The sequence below is a fragment of the Capricornis sumatraensis genome, chromosome 18 (genome assembly GCF_032405125.1).
Source record: "Capricornis sumatraensis isolate serow.1 chromosome 18, serow.2, whole genome shotgun sequence".
In the NCBI taxonomy this organism is placed as follows: domain Eukaryota; kingdom Metazoa; phylum Chordata; class Mammalia; order Artiodactyla; family Bovidae; genus Capricornis; species Capricornis sumatraensis.
The window spans coordinates 68,916,381-68,931,414 of NC_091086.1; the positions used below are offsets into that span (position 1 = coordinate 68,916,381).

General features: G+C 49.9%; 1 protein-coding gene across 1 annotated transcript in view; it reads right to left on the reverse strand.

Annotated features, from left to right (window-relative positions):
- ANKRD33B (ankyrin repeat domain 33B) overlaps positions 1–15,034 on the reverse strand; it is a 94,743-nt gene that overhangs the window by 20,084 nt on the left and 59,625 nt on the right. The gene's annotated exons all lie outside the window — the stretch shown is intronic.

Here is a 15,034-nt window from a genome sequence, read left to right on the forward strand (position 1 = left end):
ATTATCTCCCTAAAGCCCCATCTCCTATTACCATCCCTTGGAGATTAGGATTCAACATATGAATTTGGAGGGGGGACACAAACATCCAGTCCATTGCAATGATCAACAAGAATCCCTGTGGCCCTGTCTTTGCATTCCAGTCACCTGCCAATCATCTGACATCTTTTCAGTCTGAATTCCAGTCACTTGCTCTCGCTATTGCTACTTACAGCCCCACCAGTTCTCCTGAAACCATCTTCCCTCATTCCCCGATGACTGTCTTGTACCAAAAATCCGACAGTTATGAGTCAGTTCCCACCTTACTAGACATTTCCGCAGCATTAACCACTTGTCTGCTCCATCCAACACTTTCTGCAAATGTCCTGATAGCTCACCCTTCTGATTTTCTTCCTAGCTCTCTGGCCACCCCTCAATTTTCTTTGTGAATTCTTCTGTTCTCTGCTTTCTGAAATGCCACTGTTCCTCAGATGCATGACTAAGCCTTCTTCTCATCCCGTACACCCTCTCTCGGTGATCCTATCCATCCTCACGGATCAAGTCACCAACCTAAAACTTCCAGATCACGTATCTCTAGCTAATCTCTTTTCCTGAGTTTCTTACCTAAGCATTTGTCTACTGGATATTTCATCTTGGGCATTCCACCAACAAATCAAACTCAACATATAAAACTCAAAACATGTTTCTTCCACACCTGCTCCTCCCATCCACATTCTTCGTCAATGAAATCACCAATCACCCACCAAAGTGCCCAAGCCAGAAGTCTGGGCTTTCTCTTCAGCCCTCCCCTCTCCCATCAACATCCAAGTATGGAGGGGTTCTGCCAAAGCCACCTCTTAAACATCTTACAAGCCTCTCCATGCTTCCCCATCCCCACGTCTAACCTGGGTGAGAGCCACCACCATATCCTTCCTGGGGTCCCTTCCTCTCCTAACCGAACTTGTTGCATTTATGCTTCTTTTTCTACACTATCAGCAAGAAACTCTTCTGATCAACACAACTACTACTTAAACCCCCTCATGCTTTCTACTCTTTAGATAAATTCTCGACTCTTTAACCAGCTAGTGTCTTTCTATCTAGCCCTGCTCTCTGGAGGGTAGCAGAATATGCCACCCGAAACACCCAGCTGTGGCATAAGAATTACTTTGAGCCAAAGACAACGGAGAAGAAGCAGATGCAGGAAAAGCTCCCTGTCCTCCCCCATGTGCCCAAAAGTGGGATATACATTTTCTTATTTTATTCTTTTATCTTCCCAGGTTTTATTGAGATATAATTAACATCTAGCACTGTGTTGAATTAAGGAGTACAGCATAATGATTTGACTTCCATATATTATGAAATATTACCACAGTTCAGTTCAGTTCAGTTGCTCAGTCGTGTCCGACTCTTTGCGACCCCGTGAACCGGAGCACGCCTCCCTGTCCATCACCATCTCCCAGAGTTCACTCAGACTCACGTCCATCGAGTCCGTGATACCATCCAGCCATCTCATCCTCGGTAGTCCCCTTCTCCTCCTGCCCCCAATCCCTCCCAGCATCAGAGTCTTTTCCAATGAGTCAACTCTTCGCATGAGGTGGCCAAAGTACTGGAGTTTCACCTTCAGCATCATTGCCACAGTAAGTGTAGTTAACATCCATCATGTCATACACATACCCAAAAAGGGGTATGGTTTTTCTTCTTTGTAACAGACATTCAAAAACTTCTTTCCTTGGTCCTGTCATTTCTCCATAAATATATGGAGATGGCATATATTTCTATCTTCTGTCTTTACGGAAGATGACATATAAGCCAGAGTTCTGAGCCACCTGCTTGAGTTACTCATCTTTACCTGGGTGTCCCCCACTTAGGCATGAGGTCCATGTGTTCATGGATGTCTGGTTCTCTCTTGTTAGTCTTTTATTACAGGGGTCTCACTTGGGAATCCAGTAGGGAAGAGAGAAGGTTATTTTTCCTTCCCTATATCCCCTCTTCATCCTCAGCTCTTGCACCCATGGACTCTGTAATCACACATCTCTCTCTCTCTCTTTTTTAAATGGTAACTGATTCATATATTTGGCTCTGCTGGGTCTTCACTGCTGCTCGGGCTCCTCTCCAGTTGCAGCAGGCAGGAGCTGCCCTCTAGCCGCAGTGCCCGAGCCTCTCATTCCGATGGCTCCTCTCGCTGCGGCTCCTGGGCTCTAGAGCACAGCCTCAGTAGCTGCGGTGCTCGGACTTAGTCGCCCTGCAGCATGTGGGATCTTCCCCGACCTGGGATCTAACCTGAGTCCCCTGCACTGGCAGGCAGACTCTTTACCACTGAGCCGTCAGGGAAGACCACAGCTCTCTTTTCATGCACCCGTGCGCCATGCTTTCTCTAATCCACTGGTCTTTGCAGTCCCCCTGCCAGATATGTTCTTCCTTTGCTTTTTACCCAGCTACCTGATGGGCCACCCCTTCCAATGGAAGCTCTGCCCTCATCCCCCAAGATTGAATCAGGCACCTAAACCATGACGCCTCACAGTTCACATTTCCATGTGGCCATGCATTCCCACAGCCACCATAACCCTCATGACCCTGATCGCAAGTCCAAAACTTCCAACGGACAGCACGCTTGGTAAGTATTTAGTAAGTAAAAAAGCTGAAGGATTCCTACTTCTCCCTTGAAAGATGGTCACGTATCAAAAAAGTTGCTAATTTTCAAGTCCATGGTGGCTATGTTGGTAAAGAATCTGCCTGTAGTGTAGGAGACCTGGGTTCGATCCCTGGGCTGGGAAGATCCCCTGAAGGAGGTCATGGCAACCCACTCTAGTATTCTTGCCTGGAGAATCCCCATGAACAGAGGAGCCTGGCAGGCTGCAGTCCACAGGGTCTCAAAGAATCGGACATGACTGAGCAGCCAAGCACAAGTCATAAAAACACATCATCGAGATCACATGGCCTTCCCAATTAATAGTTTTTGATTCATTCAACATGTAACTGGTACCAATTACGAGCTAAAAGTCTTGTTTATGCTTTCATTCAAGGAAAGGAAACAGACAATAAACCCATGCTGCTCTAAAAATGGTAAAGCATTACTGAATTAGGGTTGTCTAATGGCAATCCCTTGGACTTCAAGGAGATCCAACCAGTCCATCCTAAAGGAGATCAGTCCTGGGTGTTCACTGGAAGGACTGATGCAAAAGCTGTAACTCCAATACTTTGGCCACCTCATGCAAGGAGCTGACTCATTGGAAAAGACCCTGACGCTGGGAGGGATTGGGGGCAGGAGGAGAAGGGGACGACAGAGGATGAGATGGCTAGATGGCATCACTGACTCGATGGACGTGAATTTGAGTAAATTCTGTGAGTTGGTGATGGACAGGGAGGCCTGGTGTACTGCAATTCATGGGGTCGCAAAGAGTCAGACATGACTGAGCGACTGAACTGAATGACAATCCACTTCAGTATTCTTGTCTGAAAATACCCACGGGCAGAGGAGCCTAGAGGGCTACAGTCCAAAATGTCACAAAGAGTTGGACATGACCCAGCACACACACACACAAAGACTTGACTGCTCTGACAGCAGGTACTCAGAATGGAATTTCCCAAATGAGGCCAGTAGAGGGAACTCTTGATTGGAAATATCAGGTTCCAGCAGCACCAACAAAGAGGACAGGTTCTTTGTTCCCATCCAGAAGAGGGGGCGGGGGGGCTGCAGGTGGGAGTACACAAAGACCATCTTCTCTAGCTGGGGAGCAGGACCATCCTCTCTAGCTGGGGAGCACACACAGGCCATCCTCTCTAGCTGGGGAGCAGGACCATCCTCTCTAGCTGGGGAGCACACACAGGCCATCCTCTCTAGCTGGGGAGCAGGACCATCCTCTCTAACTGGAGAGCACACACAGGCCATCCTCTCTAGCTGGGGAGCAGGACCATCCTCTCTAGCTGGGGAGCACACACAGGCCATTCTCTCTAGCTGGGGAGCACACACAGGCCATCCTCTCTAGCTGGGGAGCAGGGCCAGAAGCTTCAAAGGAGGTGGCATTGCTGTGCTCAGTCAGAAAGGCTCAGAAAACTGGAATTTATGGGAAAAGGCAAGGCAGTGCTAGGAAACCTGAGAGACGTGCCAAGCCCTAATTTATTTTAAACAGAAACCGAGTAAAAGCAAAACACTTCAAAAATCCATAAAAATCACAATGAAGTCAGACTCAAATCACGATCGGGTGTAGTGATAATAAAATAAGATAAATACCATGAAGAGGCATTTATCCCCGGCTTAGGCCAAGTCACACATTCTCCTCGAAAGTGGGACCCTCCCCAAATCCAGTTCACAAGTCAGAACACACACGGGCAGCCTGAGCCCCCCGGCCCCTGCCTGAAGCCTCCTGTCTCTAGCGGCAAGTGACACGAAGAAGGTCATGAAGGGCTTCTTTGGGGTTAGCTGCTCGGTTGTGTCTGACTCTTTGCAATGCCATGAACGGTAGCCTGCAGGCTCCTCTGTCCATGGGATTTTCCAGGCAAGAATACTGGAGTGGGTTGCCATTGACTCAGTGGTAAAGAATCCACCTGTCAATGCAGGATACATAGGCTTGATCCCTGGACCAAGAAGATCCCACATGCCGTGGAGCAACTGAGCCCACGCACCACAACTATTTAGATCACACTCTAAAGCCTGGGAATCACAACTACTGAAGCCCAGGAGCCCTAGAGCCTGTGCTCCACAAGAGACGTGCCTGCAATGAGAAGCCTGCTTACCACAACTAGAAAGTAGTCCCCACTCTCTGCAACTAGGGAAAAGTCAGCGCGTTGCAATGGAGACCCAGCACAGGCACAAATAACAAATAAATTAGTGAAAAAATAATGCCAGACTGGCTCTCAGTGAATTTTCAGAAGAACTTTAAAGATATGTCCAAGCAATAACAGGCTTCAAGGATGCACCAGAGGCTATGTGTGCTGAACCAACTTGATATTATCACCAGCTCAGAAGACCCCTGTGGTTTTCTGATTTCATCTTACTTCTGCCATTCTGTTAAAGGGGAACAAGAAAGAGGAAAAGGAAACTCCTAAAGCCATCCAATATTTTGGCCACCTGATGCAAAGAGCTGACTCAGTGGGAAAGACCCTGATGCTTTAGAGAGATTGAAGGCCTGAGGAGAAGGGGATGACAGAGGATGAGATGGCTGCATGACACTATCGACTTAATGGACATGAGTTTGAGCAAACTTCCAGAGAGAGTGGAGAACAGGGAAGCCTGGCATGCTGCAGTCCATGGGGTTGCAAAGAGTTGGACGAGATCGAGTGACTGAACAATAAACGAAGCCAACCCCCGGGATGTAGTTCATTCCTTCCATTATCTCACTTTATACTTTTGTTAGGGCAAGTCTGGTAGAGATTAAAATTACTGGCTAAGTGATATTTAGGGATTCTTGGAGGCTTTATTTTCATACATTCTCGCCATAGGAAAAGCCTAATTCAGGTTCAGTTGTATCTTTCTTTTACATTTTATTTTTTATGTGAACCATTTTTTTTTAAAGCCTTTATTGAATTTGTTATAATATTGCTTCTCTTTTGGTTTTTTTGACCAGGGCCACAACGCATATAGGATCTAAGCTTCCAGACCAGGGATCGAACCCCCACCGTCTGCATTGGAAGGCAAAATCTTAACCACTAGACCACCAGGGAAGTCCCTCCGCTGTATCCTGATTCTGCAGAGGACCTGAGAAAGTTAGGCTTTGAAGAGAACACCGGACAGGCAGATCAGGCATTTGCATCCTAATTTACACTCCAAGGCAGGACTCTTGACTCTCAGCCGAGATACACAGCTGTGATACCAAATAATACAAATGTGTGGTCACTTCCCAGTCTTCCTTAACCACACAGATTCAGTGAGGACCAACGCTGACCAGACCAAGTCAACTGGGGTCACTGCACCGCCCTGGCCAGTGACTTGTTTGGGCAGGGCCGGGCGTGTGAGGCAAGCCTGACAGCCGTAACTAAAGCTGTGCTGGAGGCTTCTGGAAATGCTCTCCCGTCTCAGGGAACAGAACACGGACCGGGACTTGCTCCTTCCCGAAGCTTCCTACGCTGTAACATGAAGCCACACTGCTTGGAGCTGCCAGGCCACCTTGGGACCAGAGGGAAAAGGTCAAGATTATTTCTGGGAAGCCGGGCCCAGGTCCTGACAACACAATGCCACAAAATGAAGCAACCACCCTTCACCCCCAACTGTTGCCTTCAGACAGGTCATGTTGCAAGAGAAGGCCGTTTTCTCATCGTGGAAGCTTGTTTCATTGGACACTGAGGAGACTGCACCCAAAAGCCGAAGCAGATCCTGCTGCTGCTGCTGCTAAGTCACGTCAGTCGTGTCCGACTCCGTGCGATCCCACTCTATGGCAGCCCACCAGGCTCTGCCGTCCCTGGGATTCTCCAGGCAAGAACACTGGAGTGGGTCGCCATTTCCTTCTCCAATGCATGAAAGTGCAAAGTGAAAGGGAAGTTGCTCAGTCGTGTCCGACTCTTAGTGACCCCATGGACTGCAGCCCACCAGGCTCCTCTGTCCATGGGATTTCCCAGGCAAGAGTACTGGAGTGGGGTGCCACTGCCTTCTCCAAGAGCAGATCCTAGGTGCGAGTAAAATCACAGAAACGCAATTGCACCTGGTGCCTCAGACGGTAAAGACTCTGCCTGCAATGCAGGAGACCTGGGTTCAATCCCTGGAATAGGAAGATCCCCTGGAGAAGGAAACGGCAACCCACTCCAGTATTCTTGCCTGGAGAATCCCAGGGACAGAGGATCCTGACAGGCTATAGTTCACTAGGTTGCAAAGAGTTGGGCACGACTAAGCGCTAACACATGCACAGGTGCAAACAGTAAGGGAAGTCCATTTGAGCTGACGCGTTCTCAGCCCTTGGGGACACGCTGGGAAACTGAAACTGGTACAGCTTTTCCTAAAAGCCCCTTGGCAGGGCCTTCCCTGGTGGTCCAGTGGTTAAGACTCCACACTTCCACTGTCGGGGGCGCCTGTTCAGTCCCTGGTCGGGGAACTAAGATCCCACAGGCCCTGTGGCACAGCCAACAACAACAGAAAGCCACTTGGCAGGGGCTCCGTAAATGGACATGTTGAAAATGTGCCGGTCCTTTGATGAAGCGATTGAGTTCTGAGAATCTGTGTGTACATTTCTTCTCTTTCCTTCTCTGCCCTGCTCTGACCTCCACAAACCACACCTACTGGGTCCCTTAGCCCTGAAGTCTCAGGTGTGACTTAGCAGGGGCCCTGTGGAAGGTGCAAGAGGGGACGCGCCTCTGGTCCCCGCCTGCCTTTCAGCTCGCGGGGCTAAGGCGACCCAGGCTCCAGCTCCTGGGGGCAGCCCTCCCCCTCGCTCCCCGCCCTGGGGACCCTTCCCTGACCTCTGGCCCCATCTCCACTCGCAGCCCCCTTACCCATTCCTCGGTTTAGCCTCTGAGCACACCAGCTACTCTACTGTACCACAAAGGATGTTGGCAGGTACGCGCCCCACCCCTCCAAACCGTCCCCCTCGCATCCCACCAGCCCCAACCCCAACACGAACGGCTGCACTCCAGCGCTGTCTGTAACTGGCTCATTCAGAAACCCTCGAGCATGAGGCTTTAAATTCAGGAGACAGGCTTACGTGGGCCCTTGCCCGCCCCTTGTAGACCCAGCACTTAACACTGTTGTTGGACTTGAAGTGACTGCCGGATAAATATTTGATTTGAAAGAAGATCTTGTATGGAAACGTGAGCCAGAGTTGACTGACTTTCTCAGCTACTGCACGCCAGGGACAGGGCCGTGAACACACCACCACTCAGGTGTGCGCTGTAGGAACCAGACAAATCTCGTGTGCTCTGGTCCACACAGAAAGATCTAGATCTGCTGAGCGAAAACAATTAAAGTCAAGTCTCTACAGAACTGCCCCATCCAAGTAAATAGAAGGTGCTTGCACACGCTGTGTGTTTGAAAAGGAGAGACTGAGTTCTGGAAGAGTAACCAGCTGGAACATGGCCAGTCAATGAGAGAACTGGGGAGAGAAGGGACATTTATTTTATTTTTTAAAACAGTTTTTAAAAATATTTATTTTATTTATTTGGATGGACCAGGTCTTAGTTGCAGCATGTGGGATCCAGTTCCCTGAGCGGGGATCGAACCCAGACCCCCTTGTACTGGGAGTGCAGAGTGTTAGCCACTGGACCACCAGGGAAGTCCAGGAAATTTCTAATGATTTTTTAAAATAATACTTCTGTAGTGATTTTTCACTGTAAGCACTTATTACTATATGTTTTTGGTAGTAAGAAACCATCAGATAAATAAAACTGTTATGGAATTGGATTTAAATGGGGGCATCATTTGATTCTATCCGCTAAAATCCCAAACAGCCTCTTCGGTTAAAAGATCAGTACGTGAAAGTCATGAACAGAAGCTCAACTGCTGGCCTTTATCCTCGCTGTGATCTAGTGATGGCTGTGTCCCTGTGATAACATCTCTCCCGGCTCCGTGGACCACTCCAGCCCCAGCTCAGAGACCCGCTGACAGGCACCTGGGCCACCATTCTGTATGGGAACCTGTAACACTCCAGTTCTCAAAGTGAGGTCCCCAGACCTGAAGCACCAGCCTCGCCTGGGAAGTCACTGAAACGCACAGTGCGCGTCTCACCCCCAGGCCTCGCTGTTGCTATTTGCTAAGTCATTTCCAACTCTTTCTGACCCCACAGACTACAGCTCGTCAGACTCCTCTGTCCATGGGATTTTCCAGGCAAGAATCCTGGAGTGGGTTGCCAGCTTCTGCTTCAGGGGATTTCCCAACCCAGAGATTGAACCCGAGTCTCCTGCATTGGCAGGTGGATTCTTTACCATTGAGCCACCTGGGAAGTCCCAGACCTACACAATCCAAAACTCTGGGGACTGGGTCCAGCCATCTGGGTTAAAACACAGATTATCTACCCATGGGTTACAATGATTCAGCTTGTAACTGAGCAGGATCCTCCAGGGCCTTCCCAGGACAGACACCCCCACCTCCACCACATCCTCTGCCAGCCTCTTGTTTGTACAAAAAAAAAAAAAAAAACGTTAGCCTCCTAGGCCTTCCCAAGTTCCAAAGAATAAATTTAATCAGAGTAGTGAGAAATGCAGAAATAAAAGAGAACAGTCAAGCAAAACAAATGAGTAATAGTTTAGCCATTAAACAAAGTCAAGGACCTTCAGTTCCTTCTCAAGGGCCACAGTTAATAATCTGAGCCACGTCCTCTGAGCTGTTTTGCAGATACTGAAACCCCCGCCAGGTGGAAGAAATTAACTGTATGCTGCCCATAAGCACGAGACCCCAGACCGCTTGGAACCAGAGGCTGACGAGGGTGACTTCCAGTTATCTCACCACCAGCCAGTCAGGAGAACGTCCACGAGCGGATCAGACACCCGAAACCCCTCTTCCTCATCCTGTCTTTAAAAACCCCTCCCTGAAAGCCTTCGGGGAGTTGCAGCCTGTGGAGCACTAGCTGCCTGGATTCCTTACTTGGCACCGGCAATAAACGCTGCCCTTTCCTTCACCACAACCCAGGGTCCGCAGGTTGGCTTTACTGTGTGCTGGCAAGCGGACCCAAGTTTGGTTCAGTAACAAGCTCAAGGCTGACAACCAAGCTCTGTGCTCCGAGGTCATGATATTCTCAGGGAGGAGAGCAGCAAGTCATCATCCCCAGTTGTATCAAAATATTAGGGAAAAATCGCGTCCTCCCACGGAGGCAATTAAGATAAAGAAGGAAACACTGTTTTCTTTAAAGTATAGCACGGTAGAGGATGAGACGGTTGGGTGGCATCACTAACTCGATGGACGTGAGACTGAGCAAGCTCCAGGAGTTGGTGATGGACAGGGAGGCCTGGCGTGCTGCAGTCCATAGGGTCGCAAACAGTCGGATACGACTGAGCGATTGAACTGAACTGAATAGAACAGAAACCACACTCCACCCTTCCCCGCTCCCAAATAATTCAGTGCCAAACCTTGGTGGGCAGAGCCAGGAGGCTCCCTGCAGGCCTGGGTGGGTGTCCCAGGGGTCAGGGCCCCAGTGGAGGGAGCGGGCACCGTGCAAGGGGGAGGGCAGTCCCTATAGAGCATGGACAAATCAGTTAAGTAGGTCAAGGGCTGTGGAAGCCAGGAACAAGAGGAAATGCATTACATTTTGTTCCTAAAAGAAGATAAACAGGATCCATCGACACGTCCAATCACTAACAATGGTTCCCTCCAGAAAGTAAAAACGGCAAGAATTGTGAGTGAGGAGCTAAGCGATTTTCACCCTTAATTTAATTGCTTGTGTTTTATTTTCCAAACATGATCTACTATATTTTACAATCAGCTTATCAGAACATCAGCAGGGCTGCGTGGAGAAAGCACCCAGGAGAGCCGCCACGTTGCCAGCCTCCTCTGCCACGACCCAGTCTGGGTCGCAGTCCCAACCCCCCACCAGACCCCCACCGCTGGTACCCACACACTTCAACACACCCCAGCCGTCTGCATCCCACCAGCTGCTCTGCAGTCCAACCTTTTTGGAGGGGAGGCTCCACCAGGGACCACTAGCTCTCTTGAGGGCAGAGCAGGAAGTCCATTAACACAAGAGTCTGCCCCCTGTCCCCACTTCCCACAAAAGCAACGGGCAGAAGACTTATCTGTGCTAAAAACCACAGAAAGACACCATCCACTGGCCAGAATTCCTGGAAGGAATTTCTGTCAAATGCAGTGGAGACAGAAGCAGGTTGCAGGCAAGGACAGGGCATTACGGGTATTTGACCTGTAATGTACAGGTATGAGACCTCAGGGGGCTCCACCAGTGTCCCCAGAGAAAGAGGGGCTACAGAAATGCATGGAGACCCACTGATGCCGTTTCCAACCCCCAGGCACACGAGCCAAGCCCATGGTGCCCCCACGCCCAGCTCCTGCTGGCTGCAGAGACAACACCAGGCAGGGGGCAGGGGACATTCAACCATGATGGCACAGGCTGCTGCCCCACGCCACGCCTGCAGCCCAGGGCGGGGAGCAGCTGCGGTGACCGACCCCAGCCTGCCTGGGTTTCTCTCTCTGGACCCCAGGCTCAGACGCAGAGCCTGGAAAACACACGGAGCCCTTTTTTTCTCTTTTTGCTGGGCCTCTCTCTAACCTTGAAAGGACCTACACCATCATCAGTTTAATTTATTGTTTTTTTATTGGAGGATAATGGCTTTACAATGTAGTGTTAGTTTCTGCTGTACAACAAACTGAATCAACTCTATGTATACATATATCCCCTCCCTCTTAAGCCTCCTTCTCACAAGGCCCCATGCCACCCCTCTAGGTCATCACAGAGCACCGAGCTGAGCTCTCTGTGCTGTACAGCAGCTTCCCACTAGCCACGTCATCTTTGACTTAAACCAGTCAGAGAAGCACAAGCCCTGCGTAATCAAACATCATATTCCTCCAAATTCCTATGTTGAAACCCCAGTCCCCACTGTGTCTGCACTTGGAGACGGAGGTTTTGTGCAGGTAACTTAAGGTTAAATGAGGTCATGTGGGTGGGGCCCTGATCCAACGGGACTGGGGTCCTTACACGAGGAGACACCAGACCCCTGGATCTCCTCTCTCTGCCGTGCGAGGACACAGCAGGAAGATGCCACGTGCAAGCCAGGAGGAGAGGCCTCCCCAGGAACCAAGTGACCCAGCACCTTGACCCTGGACTTCCAGCCTCCAAAACTGTGAGAATTAAATTTCTCCTGTTTAAGTCCCTAATGTGTGGTATTTTTGTTAATAGCAGCCCAAATGGACTAAGACATTAGTATGCTCATGAAGAAAAACCTACATGAGTTTGAGCAAACTCTGGGAGATAGTGAAGGGCAGGGAAGCCTGGTGTGCTGCAGTCCATGGGATTGCAAAGAACCTGGACACAGCTGAGCAACTGAACAACAACCACCCAGTGAATAGTGTTAAAACAAACTAATGAAGTCATGTGAAGCATTTCCAAAGATCTTAAGAGTAAAGAAGAGAAAAGAAAAAACAATGACAGAGAGTTTTGAGAGGAGGATCTAAGTTACACCTAAGAGGGAATCCTGGGAAGAAAAAACAAAACAAGGCTGATGCAATGTTCAAAGAAGTAACAGGGAAGTGTTTCCGAAAATAAAAATATGCCTTACATGAGTCAAACAAAGAGAGAAGGAATGGAAATACACAGTATGACCGTTTTGGGGTTTTTTTGTTGGCGGTGGTTGGTTGGGTTCTGTGCCTTGTCAAGGATTGGGGGCAGGCATCATCACAGTCTAAGACACATCAGGGTGTCACAAAGACAAAAATCAGGCTGGACTCAGATTGCTCCTCTGCAACACGGTTCTTTTTTATTTTTAACAGGAAAACGATAAGTTGTTATTTTCTATGTGACTACAAAATAAAAATATTTTCAAATAGGCAAGAATTCAGAAAGTGCCTCATGGGTATTGATAGCATAGGCACCACTAATACCCCTACACACACAAAGAGCTCTTGCAAAGAAGGAAGCTCTTCTTCCTGTTGCTTCTCATACTCTAGGATGAAACTCGGGCTCCAGTCCATGCCATGGCCCCGCTGCCCAGAGACGCCTGACAACCTGTGGCAATCCCAGTGGGAACTGGAGTCTGGCACTCCACACTCTCCACCAGCTGCAGAGACCACTTACCTAGATGGCTCAGCATTTCAAAGGCCTGGGACCCAAGTGGAGATGATGTTTCTCCTTTCGTATGTCCCCTCATGACCTACCCTTTCATGCACACCTCTTTGAGTTGGCATCACCCCCCATCCAGAAGGGCTGAAAGCCAGCCCAGACCCACCTCTCCCCCCGTAGCCCACCATCTCAACCACTGGGACCTGAGCTTTCTGCCACACAGACTGTGTTTCTTCTCTGCTCTGTGACAAGGACTCCGTGTCCACCAGGGTCATCTCGCCCCTGTCACCACCCACCCAGCCTCATGCCACTCAAGAGCATTGCCTCACCTTGGATCTAGACCCTTGATCACCTGGTCCTGCTTCCTCGTGGGACCACTTCTTCCCCATCCTAGAGGCGTGCAGTCCTGGGCCCTTCCTAAGATGAGCCAGCTCCCTCTGCGTCCCCGGGCTTCATGGTGTCTGAACAGGCACTGCCTGCCTCTGATCTCTGCAATGCCCAGCACAGGCCCCCTCCTCCATGACTCCAGTCCCAAAGCACCAGGCTAGACGGGGTGTTCTCACCCCAAATCTCCAGACACACCTTCCATCAGAGCCCCATCAGATGGCTATTTAGCGGGACAATTACTCAAGGGCAGAAACGCCCTTCACTTCACTACCCCTGGTCCCTGCCTTGGTCCTTGGTCAATGGGAGGTTAATGAGTGATAAGGCCTCGGTCACTGAACGCTTCTCACAAAATCCTTTTACTCTTTGGCACCTGGGCTTTCAGAGTCTGGAGTGCCTCCTTATGAGGGAAGGCTTCACGCCCTGTCTTGCAACAAGGCGGACAGGTGTGAGTGAGCACAGTCGAAACACCTGGCTGATTCTGGGGGTTTTCCACCTTAGGCGTCTTGATTGAAAAGCAGGTGTGCACAGACGACTTCCCATTAAAAGGATGAAACGGCAGGACGCTGAGTCTCTGCTTCCCCCAAGCTCCAAGGTCAGCCACTTAGGCAGGCTTAGACATGGGAGTCGGTGATGCAGGGTAGGATAGCGAGGTCCCCCTCGGGTGGCCCCCACAGAAGTTCCCTTTCCAGAATCAACATGCAGTCTGGCCCAGGCATTTTCTACAGCTTCCTGGCCCTGACTCCAGTTCTCAGCAGCTCTCAGCAACACTAAATCGTGGCCCACATTCCTTTCATAGACAAAGTCCCTTTCTTCTTAACTCAGCCTGAAGCAATTTCTCTGCTGGAAGCTGAGAACCCAAGTGATGCAATAGATAGAATTTTGAAAGCCGAGAATTTTGAAAGCGGTCAATTACAAACCCAGTTAATGCTATAGTTACAAATAAAGCGTATCTGAAGGAACAAGCATAGTTTCGTGTTCGTGTCACAAAGTTAGAGTTAAGTTGCTCAGTCCTGTCAGACACTTTGTGACTCCCATGGATTGTAGCCTACCAGGCTCCTCTGTCGATGGGGATTTCTCCAGGCAAGAACGCTGGAGTGGGTTGCCATGCCCTCCTCCAGGGGATCTTCCCCACCCAGGGATCGAACCCAGATCTCCTGCAATGCAGCCAGATTCTTTACCATCTGAGCCACCAGGCATATCCGAGTCCAATTCCAAAATCGGAGAGTTGTGCACGGTGCGCTTGGCAATACTGGTGTAAGGATCACCTCTGGAGACGAAAATCCTGGGCAGGAAGGATGCTTACCCTTTACAAGGTGCTCTCACCAACAGCCCCGCCTTGTCACACTGACACCCTCTCAGCAAGAAGCCCCTGGTTTTTCTCTACATCTCCGGGCAAAGTGCAAAGTTACCTCCTAAATGTGTCCATATTTTATACAGTAACTGTCACTAGGGTCTCTCCCACTCATGAGTTCACCAGCATCTTTCGGACCCTGGGTCTCCGAGCACTGGCAGGGTGTTAGGCTCTAGGAGAGCTGATGTGCAAGCTGGGCGTCCAGTACGGTTTCACAGTTAAAGGCTTCCGGCAGCTGCAGAGCTAATCCCGCCCCACACTGAGTCCCGCACCAGCGGGTGAACTGCGCTTGTAACTGAGAACAGACCTGACTCCATACTGGATCTGTTCCTTTCCCCGTGGCCCTTGTGCCCCAAGGCCTGTGCTTAGTCATGCAGGATCTCCACCTCCTGTAAGACAATGCCGCCTCGAGCCTGAACTGTACAGGACAGCCCATTCTCAAGGCTCTGACCTTTAAGAGTATAACACATTTCCGTTCATATAGAGATTAAGGGTGGCAGAGCAGAAAATAACAATTGTCCTGGTGGAGATTTACAGGAACCTTGTGACCAGACCTGCCCAGAGAGCCGCAAGAACAAAGGATTCTAGCACCGAGAAGTTGGTCAGCGACCAGCCACACACCCCCTCCTCCCTTTTAGTAAAAATGAAGCCTGAATTCTAACTCGGGTAAGATGGTTCT